This window comes from Lepus europaeus, chromosome 2, assembly GCF_033115175.1.
Source record: "Lepus europaeus isolate LE1 chromosome 2, mLepTim1.pri, whole genome shotgun sequence".
NCBI lineage: Eukaryota > Metazoa > Chordata > Mammalia > Lagomorpha > Leporidae > Lepus > Lepus europaeus.
In genome coordinates, this window is record NC_084828.1 from 69,803,002 (window position 1) to 69,820,513 (window position 17,512).

Consider the following 17,512-nt stretch of genomic DNA (forward strand, 5'->3'; position numbering starts at 1 on the left):
GCAACGCGCCGGGATGGGGGCGGCGGGGCGGAGCTCGAGGTCACGTGAATGGTTAGGCCCGCCCCTCCCCCGCAGCTGAAGACTTCCCCTCCCGCAGTGACAGAGCCTCTGGGTCGGTGATCCGTATTGCTTGTGCACCTCGCGCCCCAGCAGGTGAGCGGCGACCGGTAACTGGAGACCGGTGGGGACAGCCCAGGGGGTGGCAGGAGGGAGAAGAGGGAGTGTGAACAGCGGCCTCCGTTGCCCGGCTCATCCTTCCCGCTGTCACTCTGCGCTGGCAGGGAGCTTATTTCTCCATGTCTCCTGACCCCTGCCCTCCCATCCCTCCTACTGTGGTCGCCCCCACGAGCTGGAGGTTGAGGTGTCCACTTTTTCCTGGATTGGGAGTGAATGCGGTCATTATCGTACCCTCTTCGGAATCTTTGGGGCTCCGTGTAGTAGAATTGGTTCATCCATTCCTTCGGGGGAGGGGAGGTTTGCACTGCCACCGGGTCCCCATTCCCCAAAGCTCATTCTTTAGTCAAGGCCCTCGTCCGGGGCTGGGGAGCTGGAACGTTGGAAAAACCCTGGAGGCAGAGGCGTCTCCTGCGAGACAGGCTTGGGAGGGATTGTCACTGCTGTGGCCCTCACTGCGGAGTCACGCGAAAGCTTCCCTCTGAATGTGCTTCCTCAGTAATTCTCAGGATCTTTATCTGACATCCTCGCAAGAGAGATTCTGTAGGTGTTTCTAGGCTTCGGGTGGGCCTGGAAGGGGGAACGAGGACGGTCGAAGGCATAACTAGCTCCCAAGCAGGGAGTGTTGGGACTGCGACATTCTCGATTGAATGGGGAGGCGTTGAAAGATGGTGTTGCAGCGTCGTCCGCGGGAGGCTCAGGATAGCTTATGGAAAAGTGCCTGCGTTTCCCTGCAAGGGAAACGGAACGGGCTGGAAATAAAAGTAAACCAGATTTGTTTGACTATAAACTTAAAGGTAAGAAGACTAAGTCTAGATATTGTTGACTTTATGTTTTCTGCTTCTGTCAACCTTTTTTTTTTTTTTTTCCCTGTTCTTCCCTAAAATCCTACTTAATTGCCACTCCCAGTCAATTCCTGGACTAGCTTTGTGGTATATGTGTGTTAAAAAGCGCTTTTCTCTCTCCTTAGCTTTCTCCATTTGTAAAACTCCAAATGACCTCTTATTTTGATGAATAATATTTTGTGGACATACAGAAATTGTTTTGCCTAGGATTTTGCCCAACCTATTTTGCATGTAATGTGGTAGACAGTGTTTTGACCCCAAACAGAATGCTTTAGGGAAGAATGTTTTTCAGTTTTGGGTTAAAGTCTTTTATTTGTACTACCAACTCAGAAAGCTCCTTGTTTCTTTTAAATAGAAAGGCGTAATAAAAATGACAGACTTGATTTTTTTTAAATTATATTTTTAATTAGAATGAAAACTTCATATTCTCAGCTAAATCTGGCAGTTTTCTAACCAGTGAAACTGAAGAATCCATTAGAAAGACAGCTGAGAAATGAGGAAGATGGAATCATCTTTGGTGGATGTGACTGACTTAATTTTATTTTTTGTGTATCTTCCAAATTCTTTTTAATAAACTGTTATTAAATTCACCATAGAAAAACTGGCCTTTTGGTGCTCCTTATTGGAAATACACAATCTTGAAGATCTTGCTGTCTTCAAGTATTAAAGAAGATTACTGAGGGTGGGTGTTTGGCACAGAGGTTAAGCTCTCTCCCTCTCTCTCTGCCTTTCTAATAAGCACAGATTTGAAAACAAAAACAACAACAAAAAACAGAAGAGGAAAAAGCAACAGTTTTAGCATGTTGTACTTATGGTTCATACTGGACAATGACAGTTATCTATTGAAATGTTTATTAGGCATGCCTTCTGCAGATGCAAATACAATTTTATTAATGAGTTTTTTTTCCCAGAGTGAGGTTTCCTGATCTCTAGAGGAGAGGAGGGGGGTGGGGAAGTGTTGCTTCATTGCCCAGGTGACCTTCTACCAAATAGCTCCTTGAGCACTGTGGTAGTCCAAACCAGTCCTGACTGGGTGAAACCAAAATGGGAGAGAGAAAAGCCAGCTACAAAGCATTGAGTCCTAGCGGGGTGAAATGTCAGTATTGAAGAGGTTGGATGAGTTTGCAGTTTTACTTCACAATTTCTCCAACTTTAGGGAACTTATGAAAGCAGTAATGGAGATCACTGAGGAAATCTGACAGATGAGCAGCAGGAATTGGTGACTACATTGCTTCTGAGACTGAATGGGGAAAAGAGCTTTAACATACACAATGAAAACCTGCGCATGCGCACACACAGGCCTTGAAGCTTGGAAGACATTTCTTAGAGTAGCTTTATCTATGAGTGTTATATGTTAAAATCCTAACATTTATATAGAACATTGTGCTGTAGTCCACCACTCAGGAGCACATAGGGCTTTTGTGTTAGCGCCCCTGACGGCTCTGGTTCTCTTCCTGTGAGGTCTTGTTTTCACTGCCTTTACAGATGATCTCCACCACTGAGAATGCTTTCTTCCCCTTGAGCAAAGGTAGCCAGCCACTCAGTTCTGTCAACTATTGCATAGTATTTTCTGTTCTCTTTTCACTTCCAGCAGCTTGCAGTCTGTGGCCTTATTTTCAGTTAACCATAAAGATCTTAGGGGTTCAAGTGCAGTGTCTTTCCTGTGTGTCTTCAACACCAGAATGCTGAAGTTCCTGATAGGTATTTAGTAAATTATTTATTGAATGAGTGTTGGACAATTAGACAAGGAGATGAAACCATTTTAACTGTTGCAGTTCCTTGTACCTTCTAAGGTTGTGCAGTCGACATAAGCTTTGAAATGCCACTTGTTAATGATAACCTTCCAATATATAGTCAATGGAATAAACATAAACCTGAAATGAACATTGTTAATACAGTGGCCAACTTATTTTCACTTCATATATGTGTATTTAATAACAGGTATGGTTATCATTCAAATATGGGAAGGAAGGAAAGAGGAGTGAGTTGTGCTCAGTGAAAAAAGTGATTGTGTATGAGCTACTATGAGTGCTATACTGGAAGTCAGAGGATCTTCATTCAGCTCAGCCACTTTAGTTCCATACCCTTGTAAGCAAAGCTGGTCGTAGGAGATTACAGGTTTGATGCTTAGGAACCCTTCTCTTGCAGATGTTGTGAAGTTGAATAAGATAACCTTGATAATAATCTATAAGATAGTATTCTAAGAACTAAGTGGTATGTGACTGTAAGGTAATATAGTGCAGACTTTACAAGAATTTCTTAGTTTTAGAGAACTGGGTTCAACTTCTGACCCTATCACTTATGAACTGTGGGATGTTGGACACTTTACTTATATCAGCTAAGTTCCCTCATGCTTTACTCTGTCAAATAAGTGAGTTTAAATTTGATCACAGTCTTACAGTATTTAATATTTACTTCTGTAAATTTTTTATTATTAACTTTACTGACATTTATTTTGATTTTCTGTACTGAGTTTCTAAAGGAGACCTTACACGTTCCACAAAATTGACTAATACCCCTTCTTGACCGACAGCATTAGAGTATAGGGGAGGGAAGAGGTAATAGACTTTTTTTTTTTTTTTTTTTTTTTTTGAGAGAGAGAGAGAGAGAGGACACAGAGAGAAAGTTCCCATCTGCTGGTTCACTTTCCAAATGCCCACAGTGGCTCTGGCTGGTCTGGGACTGAAGCAGAAATCCAGGATTGTAATCCAGGTCTCCCATGTGGATGGGGGTAACACACTGAACTGAGCCATCACCTAGCCTCCTAGGGTCTACGTTGGCAGGGAGGTGGAATTGGGAAACCAGAGCTGAGAATTGAACCCAGGTACTCCAATATGTGATGCAAGGAGCAGAATATGAAATGAGGCTATTAACAAACAAACAAAAAAAGCAAGAAAAAGGTACTTACAGCAAAGTTCTAAAGCAGAATTATTGATAGGAGCTGAGAAATACCGACATAAAGTCCATTGCTTTGGCAACCACAGTCACTTAGTATTTTCTACATACAGTAAACATTTTCCAAAGCTTGTGGTCATTTATTTGTAGGATGCATTTAAGGAAGCAGTTCTTCTGTGATTTATAGAAATATATTGTAATTGCACAGACTGTAGAACAGGATCTTTTGTTAATCATTACATTTAAAAATTTTAAGTATTTTTTTAAAGATTTTTTTTGTTTATTTATTTGAAAGACAGAATTACAAAGAGAGGTAGAGACAGAGCTCTTCCCGTCTACTGGCTCACTCCCCAAATGGTCACAATGGCTGGAACTGCGCCAATCTGAAGCCAGGAGCCAGGAGCTTCCTCGGGGTCTCCCACGTGGGTGCATGGGCCCAAGGAGTTGGGCCATCTTCCACTGCTTTCCCAGGCCATAACAGAGAGCTGGATCAGAAGAGGAACAGCCGGGATTAGAACCGGTGCCCATATGGGATGCCGGCATCAGGCCAGGGCTTTAATCTGCTGTGCCACAGTGCCAGCCCCTAGACTTAGGTTTCTATAAGTGTATTTTCTTTTATATGTAGTACTTATACATTATATATGTACATTATGTGAATACTTGATTATAAGATATATGCATGTCTGTATGTAAAGACATCTGAAATGGATGTTTATCTTCATAGTAACATCCTTATTTTTACCTGAAACTAGCCATTAACTGAAACTATTGGTACTATGGATAAAATCATCCAATTTTTTACATGTAGATTCCTCTTTCTATTTAGTTTTTTGTAGTTAATTCTACTTAATAAATTTCACAACTGTGGTTAACCATTTTCTAAAAATGGGAGGCTGGTGTTGTGATGCAGCAGGTTAAGCCCCTTGTGATGCCAGGATCCCATATCTACAATCTGGATTCAAGTCCTCGTTGCTCTGTTTCCAATCCAGCTTGATTTTAATGTGCCTGGGAACCCAGTGGAAGATAGCCCAAGTATTTGGGCCCCTGCCACCCATGTGGGAGACCCAGATGGAGTTCCTGATTCCTCTTTTTGGCCTGGCCTGGCACTTGCTGTTGCTGATGTTTTGGAACAGACTCTCTCTTTCTGTCTCTCTCTATTTCTCTTTCAAATAAATAAATAAATTTTTAAAATAAATTAAAAATTGACATTTTTAGATTTGAATTTTAGAAACACTTTATTCTTATATAATATTTTTATCATAATTTATCATTGTTATAACTTAATTGCAATAAAATTTTGATTCTTAATACTGTTGGTAGAATCAGCTATTCTTTTGATGATAAACTTTAAGAAATTATACCGGGGCTGGTGCTGCGGCACAGTAGGTTAATCTTTCACCTGTGCCACCAGCATCCCATATGGGCGCTGGTTCTGGTCCCTGCTGCTGCTCTTCCCATCCAGCTCTCTGTTAATGGCCAGGGACAGCAGTGGAAGATGGCCCAAGTGCTTGGGCCCTTGCACCCATTTGGAAGCCCACAGGAGGTTCCTGGCTCCTGGCTTCAGATCAGCCTCAGCTCCAGTCGTTGTGGCCATTTGGGGAGTGAACCAACAGATGGAAGACCTTTCCCTCTGTCTCTCCCTCTCTCTCTCTGTAACTCTACCTCTCAAATAAATAAATAAAATCTTTTTTTTAATTATACCTACAACATGCCATATTTTCTTTCCTGAAAAATGATGTCTATATTTCATTGAAAATGAAGTGAGTGGTGTGTGATGTGATGCAGAGGAACTCCAGATGTGCTTGATTAGTGAAAAGCAATTGGACTCTTAAGTTTTATTGCAGTTGTTTCCTATCTTAATTTTTTTAAGAAAACTTATGATGCAATAGAGGAGATTAATTAAATTGGAAAATACCTGAAGAAAGAGGATATCTGCAGTAGTGATTACATATGTGAAAAGTTGGAAGAAAATGCAGCAAAATAACTATTTCTAGATTAAGAAAAAAACATTTAAAATTTGTTACTATACAGTCTGTACATGGGAATTTCTGTATCTGTACTCTGTAAAAATTTAAATTTGATATGAAAAATTAAGACATCTAAGTATTTCTTTCCTCTTTATTGGATATCTAAGTGAAAATATTTTGACTTATTTGTATAAACTTAATAATTGAATTTGTTAGATTTAGATATATTTTAGGTTTAGTTACGTAAGTGTACCAGAATATTAAAAAAGCAGAAGTAAATCATATTATATTTGGAAATTTAGTACATAACAAAATGATAATTCATTGAAGGAAAAGGCATATATATATATATATATATATATATTGATTGATTGAACTTATACATCTAGAAGATGATAAAATTGAGCCAGTACATGATTTCAGGTGGAGTAAGGTTTAAATGTAAATGGTAAAATATTTAAAACATTTATCTAATTTTTAAAAAAGTAATCTGCTGGTTTACCTGAATGCCCACTACATTCGGGACTGAATGAGGCTGAAGCTGGGAGCCAGGAACTCAATGCAGGTCTCTCTCATGGGTTTCAGGGACTAGAGAACTTGAGCCATCACCTCTGTCTCCCAGGGTGCAGAAGAACTGAAGCTGGAGTTGGAAATGGGGCTGGGGCTCCAACTCGGGCACTCTGTTATGGAATGTGGACATCCCAAGAGTTCTCATTTGTAAGAACTCTTAGAAATTAAGAAAAAGTCCACCCAATAGAAACATGAATAAAGTATGTGACCATATATAGGTTCACAGAAGAGAAATCTCAACATTCAGCGAACATGAAAAGATTTGTAACCTTACTAGTAATTGATGTAGTAACAATGAAGTATTACTTCATTGATTAGCAAAAATTATAAGTCTGTAGCAAAATGTGCAGGAAAGGATTTTCTCAAAATGTTAGAGGAGATGTGAGTTGTTTCAGATTTCATTATTCTTTTTTTGGACAGGCAGAGTGGACAGTGAGAGAGAGAGACAGAGAGAAAGGTCTTCCTTTGCCATTGGTTCACCCTCCAATGGCCGCTGTGAGCGGTGCGCTGTGGCCAGCGCATCACGCTGATCCGAAGCCAGGAGCCAGGTGCTTCTCCTGGTCTTTCATGCGGGTGCAGGGCCCAAGGACTTGGGCCATCCTCCACTGCACTCCTGGGCCACAGCAGAGAGCTGGCCTGGAAGAGGGGCAACCAGGACAGAATCCGGCGCCCCAACTGGGACTAGAACCTGGTGTGCCGGCGCCGCAGGTGGAGGATTAGCCTTTTGAGCCACAGCGCTGGCCATAGATTTCATTATTCTTAAACAGGCAGTCTGTCAGTATTGAAAATATGTACATTCTCTATCAATGGTGCTCCAACGAGTCTTTTGTTAGCAATAAAGACACCAGTAAATAAGCAGGTGTGTAAATGAGTGTTGATTGCAACAGTGTTTGTAGTGGCAAAAACCAAGGACAAAGGGACTGTCTGTCAATGTGGGTATTATATAAATTGTGCAAGGCGTATTAAGGAATGCTATGAAGTCATTAAATGGTAGGAGTTAAATACCAGTGACTTGGAAGGATTTCCATCATGTGTCTTAAGTGAGAAAGACAAGGTACAGAGAAATGTAAATAATGAGATCCTATGTGTATAAAACCAGTTGAAAAACAACATGAATTTTATATATGCTTATACAGTTGTCAACGTGATAGGGAGGAAACAAGCAGGAAAGGAAAGGAAGAAAAGAGACAAAGCGGCAGAGTATTGACATTAACATTCACATAAGCAAGTGGTGTTTCTGCTTGCCTGTGTGGGTGATGAATCACAGGAAAGGATGGCCATCTAAATGTCTAGTCGTTTCTTAAGGTGGATAGATTGGCATTCCAGATTATTTTTGCTTACTTACATATGCTTTTCTACATTATATGTTTACATTACATGTTTCTATAGTTAGAGAAAAATAAAAGCATCTACTTTGAAAAAGAAATAAAAGACCAGGTAGGGAAAAGAAAGAATTTACAAAAGGGAAAAAACATTATTTAAAATGGCTAGAAATGATTATTTTTCTGTCTTAGGCATCTAAGAAGAAATTGTCCTAATCCATATATGTGATAACCCTTGGGCATCCAGTAAGAAATTATCATTGTAAATGTACCAGAAAATGATAAGCATTACCAGATGGAATTACAATTTACATTTTATATTTGATATAGAAATTAAATGCTCCAGAAATGCTTTCTGCTTTGGAGCTATTTAGAGCATGTTGTAGAAGTATCTGTCTTCTGACTTAATCATGTGACAGAATCATAAGAGTTCACATCTGGATTTGGTGGGTAAAATAATTATAGGATTAACATTCTGTAGGAAAACTTAAAAGAATTTCTGTAAAGAAGCAAAATCAAAAGCATTTGAAATTAGTTAATGCATGAATTCAGTCCTTTTAGAGAATTTTGCAGTACTGGCACCAAACTATGGGACTAGTCTGGTTCTTGTGCCTCCTAGCAGTGTGACTTTGGGGGAGTTACTCTTTACTTTCTGTATTGCATTTTTCTGAGCTTTAAGGAAAAGTAATACTAAGTTGTTGTGAAAGTTAAATTAGTGGTATAAGAACAATGGTTAGAATAACAGCTGGCACATATGAGCAATGTAAACATCATTACTTGCTCAGTTAATTAGATATATTATAGTTTTATTACTTGGCTCAGTTGTTTTAGCATTCAATGAGTCATTCAACTGTATTTCTAATGAAGTAGATAATACATACACAAGTAAAGCAAGCAAGTATTTTTATAGATATATTTTCTCTTTCCCCTCCCTTCTATCTCCCCCTATTTTTATTTTTCTCCATGTATTTATCCACAAGTAGTAACATCTCGTGGACCTTACAGTTTTTCACTTAACAGTATTACGTGGAAGATTTTTCCACATTGATAGTTAAAGCTATCTCATTCTTTTTTTTTTTCCATTTAAAGATTTATTTATTTCATATTTGAATGACAGAGTGACAGAGAGAGACAGAAAAGGAGATCTTTCATCCACTGGTTCATTCCCCCAAAACCAGGAGCCAGGAGCTCCATCAGCGTATCCCTTGTGAGTGTCAGGGACTCAAGTACTTGAGCCATAATCCACTGCTTCCCAGGCACATTGGCAGGGAGCTGGATTGGCAGAGGAATAGCCAGGACTGGAACTGGCATTCCATATGGGATGCGGATGTCCCACATGTCTGCTTAACCCATTGCATCACAGCACCTGCTCCTGTGCACTTTGCTTAATACCTTAGTTGTATTGTCCCATGGAAACCTCACAACAATCTTATGAGATGGATCTATTCTTACCGCTATTTAATACATGAGGAATATTTGGCATAGGGTTATTAAATAGCAACATTGTCACACACACAGGTCATAAGTGGTAAAACTCAAGATTTAAAAAAAATCATTACTTTTAATTGAAACAAGAGTCTGTAGAGATAAATGTCAGAACCACTTATGCATACTGCCTTCCATACTACCTTGTTCTTTACTCTCCATTTTAATAGACATCCCAATCTTTTGCATAAGAAACTAAGAAATGGCTATAGTGAATATTTTGTTAATAGGACATTTTGTATACATATAAGAAATTACTAGAAATGGAGCAGCTGGATCAGAGGACAGGTGCATTTGGAAGTTTGGAAGTCTAGTAGGTATTTACAAATGGATCTTCAATTTAGGGAGGCACAGAAAGCCAACTTTGTCCTTTTTTTTAAAGATTTATTTTATTTGAAACACAGAGTTACAAAGAGAGGTAGAGCATGAGAGAGAGAGAGGTCTTCCACTTGCTGGTTTACTCCCCAGATGACCTCAATGGCCAGCGCTGATCCAAAGCACTGAGCTGATCCAAAGCCAGGAGCCAGGAGCTTCTTCCAGGTCTTCCATGCGGATGCAGGGGCCCAAGGACTTGGGACATTTTTTACTGCTTTCCCAGGCCATAGCAGAGAGCTGGACTCGAACTGACGCCCATATGGGATGCCGGAAGTGAAGTGAAGCAGCTGGGACTCGAACTGACGCCCATATGGGATGCTGGCACTGCAGGCTGGGGCTTTAACTGGCTGTGCCACAATGCTGACCAACTCTGTCATTAATAATTAGCTGAAATCTGCCATTTAGCTTGAGTCTTTCAAAGACTGAATAGATGAATGGCTTTGACATTCCCAGTATCCCTGAACTGTAGTGATCTACCATAATGTGATTGATGGGAATTAGTGTAACAATGTTAGTATTAAGAATGAGGCACTTAAGGTGGATGTTTGGCCTGGTGGATAAGACACTGCTTGGGACACCCATATAATGTATTGGAGTACCTTAGTTGGAGTCCTGGATCTGCTTCCAATTCCTGCTTCCTACTACCTACTAATGCATACCCTTTGAGGCAGCAGGTCGTAGTTCAAGTAGCTGGGTGCCTGCCACTTGTGAGAGATCTAGATGGAATTCCTGACTTCCAGTTTAAACTCCCCATCAGGACCATCTGTGGCAATCTGAATGTGAATCAGCAAGTAGGAAATCCTTTTCTGTCTCTTTCTCTCTTCCTCTCAAATAAATAAAATTATTAATTTTCTTAAGGTACAGGACATGCTTTGGAACTCTTGTTACTCTCAAATAACAGTATTCTAGGTGTAACTTGAAATGTTCCTCATGTGATTTATACATTGGAATTCTATTAATTGAAGTTTGAATTATGTTACTAGAAGAGTAACATGTCATAATTGTTCAGTGTGAAAGTTGCAGATTTTATGTGCCAAAACAATTATGTAAGAGCTTTCAAATAGTTATAAGTAGGGAATCAGATTGTCAATCAATCAATATGAACATTAGGAGTGTGGTAGCTAAGTATAGGGATAACTGTATTATGAAAAATAAGTTTTCAGTAACCCACGAGTCCTGGTTTTGATGGTGCAAAATCAGACAGGGGTTTATTATTTTTAGTATAACACACTAAAGTGTCTTCTATTTCATTTGTTCAAGAAGGGAAATTTCCAATATCTGTTACTATGAATCTAAGAAGCAGGCTAACAGACCCCAAACTATTTAAAGTGAAGCAAAACAGGCACTTAAAACACAGACTGTGCTTGCTTGGATGGCAGCCTACCTGCAGTGCTTGAAAGTGGGTTTCTAGGGTCTGCTGTTGTCAGTATGTTGTGAATAGGATCTCATCCACCAAAAGATGCTTCTGTGAAGATGGAGAGGGTTGGGGAAGTAGCTGTAAATAGAGATAAAGTAGGCTGTCAATAATAATTCTTGGCTATAAACTAATTGTACCTTAGAGCAGTATGAGACAACAGAAAATAATTCCCTCTATGTTCATCCTCCAAAGGAGCCATTAAACTGTAGCAACTCTGATATCCAAAATGCTAGTATGGAGCCCAAGTCTTAGACAACAAACCTGTCTAAGTCTTATGGCACAAAAGTTCATTCAAGATAGGGTTTAGGATTTTCCTATATCTTCACCCAAGATATTCTAATCTGATAGATCCTTAAGTCTTGTTCCAAAAATAGAGATGAGTAAGTATTTCAGAGCATAACTGATTTCTATACTTCTGAGCTGTAGGTTGTGGAAATTCCCAGGATTTGCTGAACTTGATGACTAAAGGGTACCCCCACAGTCTTATTCATAGTCACATACATTCTTTTAAAATAGACTAAAACGAGTTTGGTTAAGGATTAATCTGTATCTCCTGTGGTGGTCCCAAAATTAGGGCTGTCTTATCATGTCCTCAGAGGCCATGTAGTTTTTCTTGTAACAACTCTTATTAGTTGTAAATAGTTTATTAAAAGTAAAAGCAGACCGGCACCGCGGCTCACTAGGCTAATCCTCCACCTGCGGCGCCGGCACACCAGGTTCTAGTCCCAGCTGGGGTGCCGGATTCTGTCCTGGTTGCCCCTCTTCCAGGCCAACTCTCTGCTGTGGCCCAGGAGTGCAGTGGAGGATGGCCCAAGTCCTTGGGCCCTGCACCCCATGGGAGACCAGGAGAAGCACCTGGCTCCTGGCTTTGGATCAGCGAGATGCGCCAGCCGCAGCGGCCATTGGAGGGTGAACCAACGGCAAAAGAAAGACCTTTCTCTCTGTCTCTCTCTCTCTCACTGTCCACTCTTCCTGTCAAAAGAAAAAGAAAAAAAAAAAAAAAAAGAAGTAAAAGCAAAAGTGATTATTTATTCTGTGTAAGCATTATGTCCTTCCAGTAGTCATACTGTTAGTACTTTGTGCCTTTTTTTTTTAAAAGATTTATTTGAAAGTCAGAGTTATAGAGAGAGAAGGAGAGGTAGAGAGAGGTCTTCCATCCGCTGATTTGCTCCCCAGTTGGTCATAATGGCCAGAGCTGCGCTAATCTGAAACCAGGAGCCAGGAGCTTCCTCCGGGCCCCGCACAGAGGAGCAGGGGCCCAAGGACTTGGGCCATCTTCCACTGCTTTCCCAGGCCATAGCAGAGAGATGGATCGGAAGTGGAGCAGCCGGGACAGAATCTGGTGCCCCAACCAGGACTAGAACCCGGGGTGCCGGCGCTGCAGGCGGAGGATTAGCTAGGTGAGCCGTGGCGCCGGCCTGGAACCTTAGCTTTTAATGTATTTCCTCCCCCTTGTACCAAAAGTCATGTCATCTAAGACTGAGGTACTAAGAAGAACTGTTTTTGAAATAATGAAGTTACTTGGGATAGCACATTAACCTGTCACAGTTTGGAATGAGCCTTATAAAAGGAGAAAAGAGTGAGCCTCCTGTGTTGTTTGTCACTGCAGTGTTCTGCAGTGCCTGTGGGGGAGAATGATGACTCATAAACTCAGAAGGTTGCTTATTCTACCCTCTGGATTTTTCTTCTACAGCACGGGGGTGTTTTTTTAAAAAGTCACGAATATGGGGATTTGGGGACCTAGCTTGTGTCTAAAGGGATCTTAGTTGTAAGTTGGTTTTGCATTTTTTTTTTTTATCCTTAAACTAGATAGGAGTCACACAGCGAAATGTAAATTTTATGTTATTACTGAGTTGATTTTATGCATGCAGCCGTGTATACCATACAATTTTGATGAAAGCATGCAGCCTGTATTTTGTTTTAAATAATTGACAACCACAAGAATCATTGAACAACAAGTTATTAAGTACCCTATAAAACTGTTTTATGTAGCACTAATTCATATGGTTTGGTCCTTATCTCATGGAGATTTAAGATAAAAGTAACTTTCAACGTAATCTAACTTGCTATGTAGTTAGCTTATTAAAAGTCATATTTTAGGAGGTTATCTTTTTAACATTTTTAAAAGCCTACCCCTATTCACATGGGCATAGGTATTTTAAGATGAAGCAGAAGATTTTAATGGAATATTTTTATTTTGACTATTGTCATAGATAATGATGAGCTATTAACAAATCAGTATGTTGTATGACCATGCTTATCAAACTGCTCTGTGCTTAACCCTACTTGGTTATCAAGTAACCAATCATAAGGTGTCTACTTGGTGAGTACTTTTTCTTTTATTTATGGGAAGGAAGCATCATCACATTCTTCTTTAAAAATCTGCAGTACGAGATAGAATAGAATGCAGAAGTTCTTAAGATTTCAGGGAATATGCAGGCCGGTGCTGTGGCTTAACGGGCTAATCCTCCGCCTTGCGGCGCCGGCACACCGGGTTCTAGTCCCGGTCGGGGTGCCGGATTCTGACCCGGTTGCCCCTCTTCCAGGCCAGCTCTCTGCTATGGCCCGGGAAGGCAGTGGAGGATGGCACAAGTGCTTGGGCCCTGCACCCGCACGGGAGACCAGGAGAAGCACCTGGCTCCTGGCTTCGGATCAGCACGATGCGTTGGCCACAGCGGCCATTGGAGGGTGAACCAACGGCAAAAGGAAGACCTTTCTTTCTGTCTCTCTCTCACTATCCACTCTGCCTGTCAAAAAAAAAAAAAAAAAAAGAAATTAAATAGACTTAGTGTTGGCATCCCATGTGGGTATTGGTTTGAGTCCTGGCTGCTCCACTTCGAATCTAGCTCTCTGCTGATGTGCCTGAGAAGGCAGAGGAAGATGACCCAAGTCCTTAGACCCCTGTCCCCACATGGGAGACCCAGAGGAGGAGGCTCCTGGCTCCTGGCTTCAAATCATCTCAGCTCTTTCTGTTGTGGCCATTTGGGGAATGGACCAACAGATGGAAGATCTCCCTCTCTCTGCCTCTACCTCTGCCTCTCTGTGTCTCTGTCTTTCAAATAAATAAATAAATCTTTTTTTGAATAAAGAAATTAAATAGACTCTTGTATGTCTATAACTACTCCTGATGAGCTCTTCCCTTGAGGAGCAAATTCCTTCTAGGGACAAAGACTTTGGTTGTTTGGTTGTTTGCATTAGCCTGAGCACTGCTTTGAGATCAGCATTTAAATATATTAAAACATCAAGAGTGGACAAATGTGCTTGGAATTTTACACTTTAAAGTGTTTTCATAGTTGTCTTATTCTGAAATGTGTGGTAAAAGGTGGTTTTGGAATATACAAATATTTGTAACCACTTTAAAAAAATTTATTTATTTGAAAAGCAGAGTTAGAGAGGGAGGGGAGGGACAGATGAGAGATCTTCTATCTGCTGGTTCTCTCACCACATGGCTGCAATAGCTAGAACTGGGCCAGGCTGGAACAGGAGGCTGGACCTTCACCCAGGTTTCCTCTGTGATTACAGGGGCCAAAGCAGTTGGTCCATCTTCTACTGTCCCAGGCTCATTACCAGGGAACTGGATAAGAAGCAGAGCAGCCAGTACTCAAAATGGCGCTCATACGGGATGCTGGTGTTGCAGGTGGTGGCTTAACTGTGCCATAAAGTCAGCCACTCACTCCTTTGCATATAACAGTGGAATAAAGAAAACGAAATTACTCATTGTTATATTTTTCTCTCCTTAACATTGGCTTTTTAAAAAGCAGAAAAGGCAGCCATTTGGCATAGTGGGGAAGATGCTATTTGGCATGCCCACATCCCCTTTCAGAAAGCCTGGGCTTAAGTCTTATCTTTGCTGTGATTCCAGCTTCCTGCTAATGTACACAGCGGTAGGCAGCAGGTGGTGGCTTAATTATTTGGGTTCCTGCCAGCCATGTGGAAGACCCAGACTGAGTTTAGGGCTCCTGACTTTGCTGTGACCCAGCCCCAACTTTTTTTTTTTTTTTTTGATTCATTTTTTTATTATTAGAAAGGCAAAGTTGGAGAGAGAGAGAGAGAGAGAGAGAGACCGACCTTCTATACACGGGTTCACTCCCTAAATGGCCACAATGGCCAGTGCTGGGCCACTCCAAAGCCAGGAGCCAGGAGCTTCTTCCAGGTCTCCCATGTGAATGCAGAGCCCAAGGACTTGGGCCATCCTCCACTGTTTTCCCAGGTGCATTAGCAGGGAGCTGGATCGGAAGTGGAGCAGCCAGGTCTCAAACCAGTGCCCACATGGGATGCTGGTGTCAGAGGCAGAGGCTGAACCTGCTACACCACAACATAGATTCCCTGGCGCCAACTGTTGTTTATGTGTAGGGAGTGAAGCAATGGGTGGAAGATATATCTCACTGTCTCTCTTTGAAACAAAGATAAAAGTAAATAAATAAAATTAAGAAAAAGAAAGATAAAGTTATAATTTAAAAAGCAAAATTGGGGGCCACCATTGTGGTGAAGTGGGTAGGGCTCCCTCCTGTGATGCCAGCATCCCATATTGGTGCTGATTATTCTCCCAGCTTCTCTGTTTCCAGTCCAGCTCCCTGCTAATGCGCCTCAGAAAGCAGCAGAAGATGGCCCAAGGGTTTAGGCCCCTGCACTTACCTGGGAGACCTGGGTAAAACTCCAGGCTCCTGGCTTCAGCATGGCCCAATGCTGGCTGTTCAGGCTACTTGGGGAGTGAACCAGCAGTTGCTGTCTGTCTCTCTCCCCTTCTCTCTGTGTCACTCTGCCTTTCAAATAAATAAATATTTTCTGAAGAAAGAATATCAAATGAATGCAAATTTATAGATCTGGTGAAAATCATGTCTAGGAAAATTTGTAAAATTATAACTTAGACTCTTGAATTGTTTTATTAGTTTTATGCCACTGTCTTAAAGCTTACCATCCTAAAAAGGTTAAAAACTAGAATTGTCAAAATTCCCATGGTGGCTAGGATTATCCAGCTGACTAATAAACTCACAAGACAACTGGATCATGAATGAAATCTGTTTTTTCCACTAATTCTTACTCATACATTTAGAGGCCCTCACTGTTCAGCTTTACAGGGAACATATGTAAATACTTATTTTACAAAATCTAAACAGGCAACAATATTTCTTCATCAACTCTTTTCCTGAAGGACATGGGAACCAAGAATCTGAAAACCAGCTTTACTATATGAACTCTTTGTTCATCTTTTTTAAGTGTCAGCCTAACCTCTTGTAAGTCACTCCTGTTCTTCCCAAGTCTAGGTCAGATGTCATTGCTTCATGCTCTTGTGTCACCTTATGTCTTTTTATCCCACCATGTAAGAAGATCCTTGGAGGCAAGATAATGTCTTACTCCATCATGTTTTCTACCTACAACACAGCAGCTGGCACATGATTGGGAGTTCAAAAATATCTGTTTGGTTTTAGAAAATAAAGGTACAATAAAAACGTACGTCCTAGCAAGGGGGGGAAATTAGTTAAGTGCATAGATTTGATTCAGATAACAAGAAGATAATACATTAGATGCTTACTAAAAATTAGGTGATCTTAGCTTCCCAATGGCAGGATAGAATTAGCAGTCATCATAGTGCTTCTTTGTTAGCCTTACTGGTAGGTACCTCATAACAACCTCTTTATATATTTTTTAAAAATATTATTTAAGTTATACAAGTATCATGTATCTCATATATACAGATTTAGGAACATAGTGACACTTCTCTCCTTTCCACCCACCCGCCAACCCTTCTTCCTTCTCCCTTTCACATTCCCACTTTTAATTTTTACAAATATCTATTTTCAGTATACTTAATGATCATATAGTTAACCCTACACTAAGTAAAAGAGTCCAACAAATAATGTGGAAAAAAAGCACTCTTCCTCAATGGAAAAGACAAGGGCTGTAAACAATCATCAAAACTCAAAATGTCTATTTCACTCCAGTACATTACATTTCAGGTACTCTATTAGTTACTTTGGATCAGGGGAAATGTATGATATCTGACTTTTTTGAACTGGCTTATTTCAGTAAGTATAATGGTTTCCAGTTGAGTCCATCTCGTTGCAAAAGACAGGATTTCATTTATGTTTACAGCTGAGTAGTACTCCATAGTGCATATATACCGTAATTTCTTTACCCAGTCAACAGTTGATGGACATCTGAGTTGATTCCATACCTTAGCTATTGTGAATTGTGCTGCAGTGAATTTGGGGGTACACATAACTCTTCCAGATGCTGATTTCTTTCGGTTTGGGTGAATTCCCAAGAGTGGGATGGCTGGATCATATGGTAGGTCTATATTCAAGTTTCTGAACATCATTTTATCTTACAGATGAAACTGAGACTCCAAAGGATAAAAGAAACTGATTTTCCCAAAAACACAATTTGTAAATTCAAACTCAAGTCTGTGTACACTCAAAGCCTTATCTCTATCTCTCAGTTAAAAATAAGTATTCAAAATAG

General features: G+C 40.5%; 1 protein-coding gene across 1 annotated transcript in view; it reads left to right on the plus strand.

Annotated features, from left to right (window-relative positions):
• The first annotated feature begins 45 nt into the window (after positions 1 to 45).
• Positions 46 to 17,512, plus strand: part of ATP6V1A (ATPase H+ transporting V1 subunit A) — a 63,954-nt gene continuing 46,487 nt past the window's right edge. Inside the window, exon 1 of the mRNA XM_062208248.1 lies at positions 46 to 153. The gene's annotated coding sequence lies outside the window, so the exon portion shown is untranslated. The remainder of the gene's footprint in view (positions 154 to 17,512) is intronic.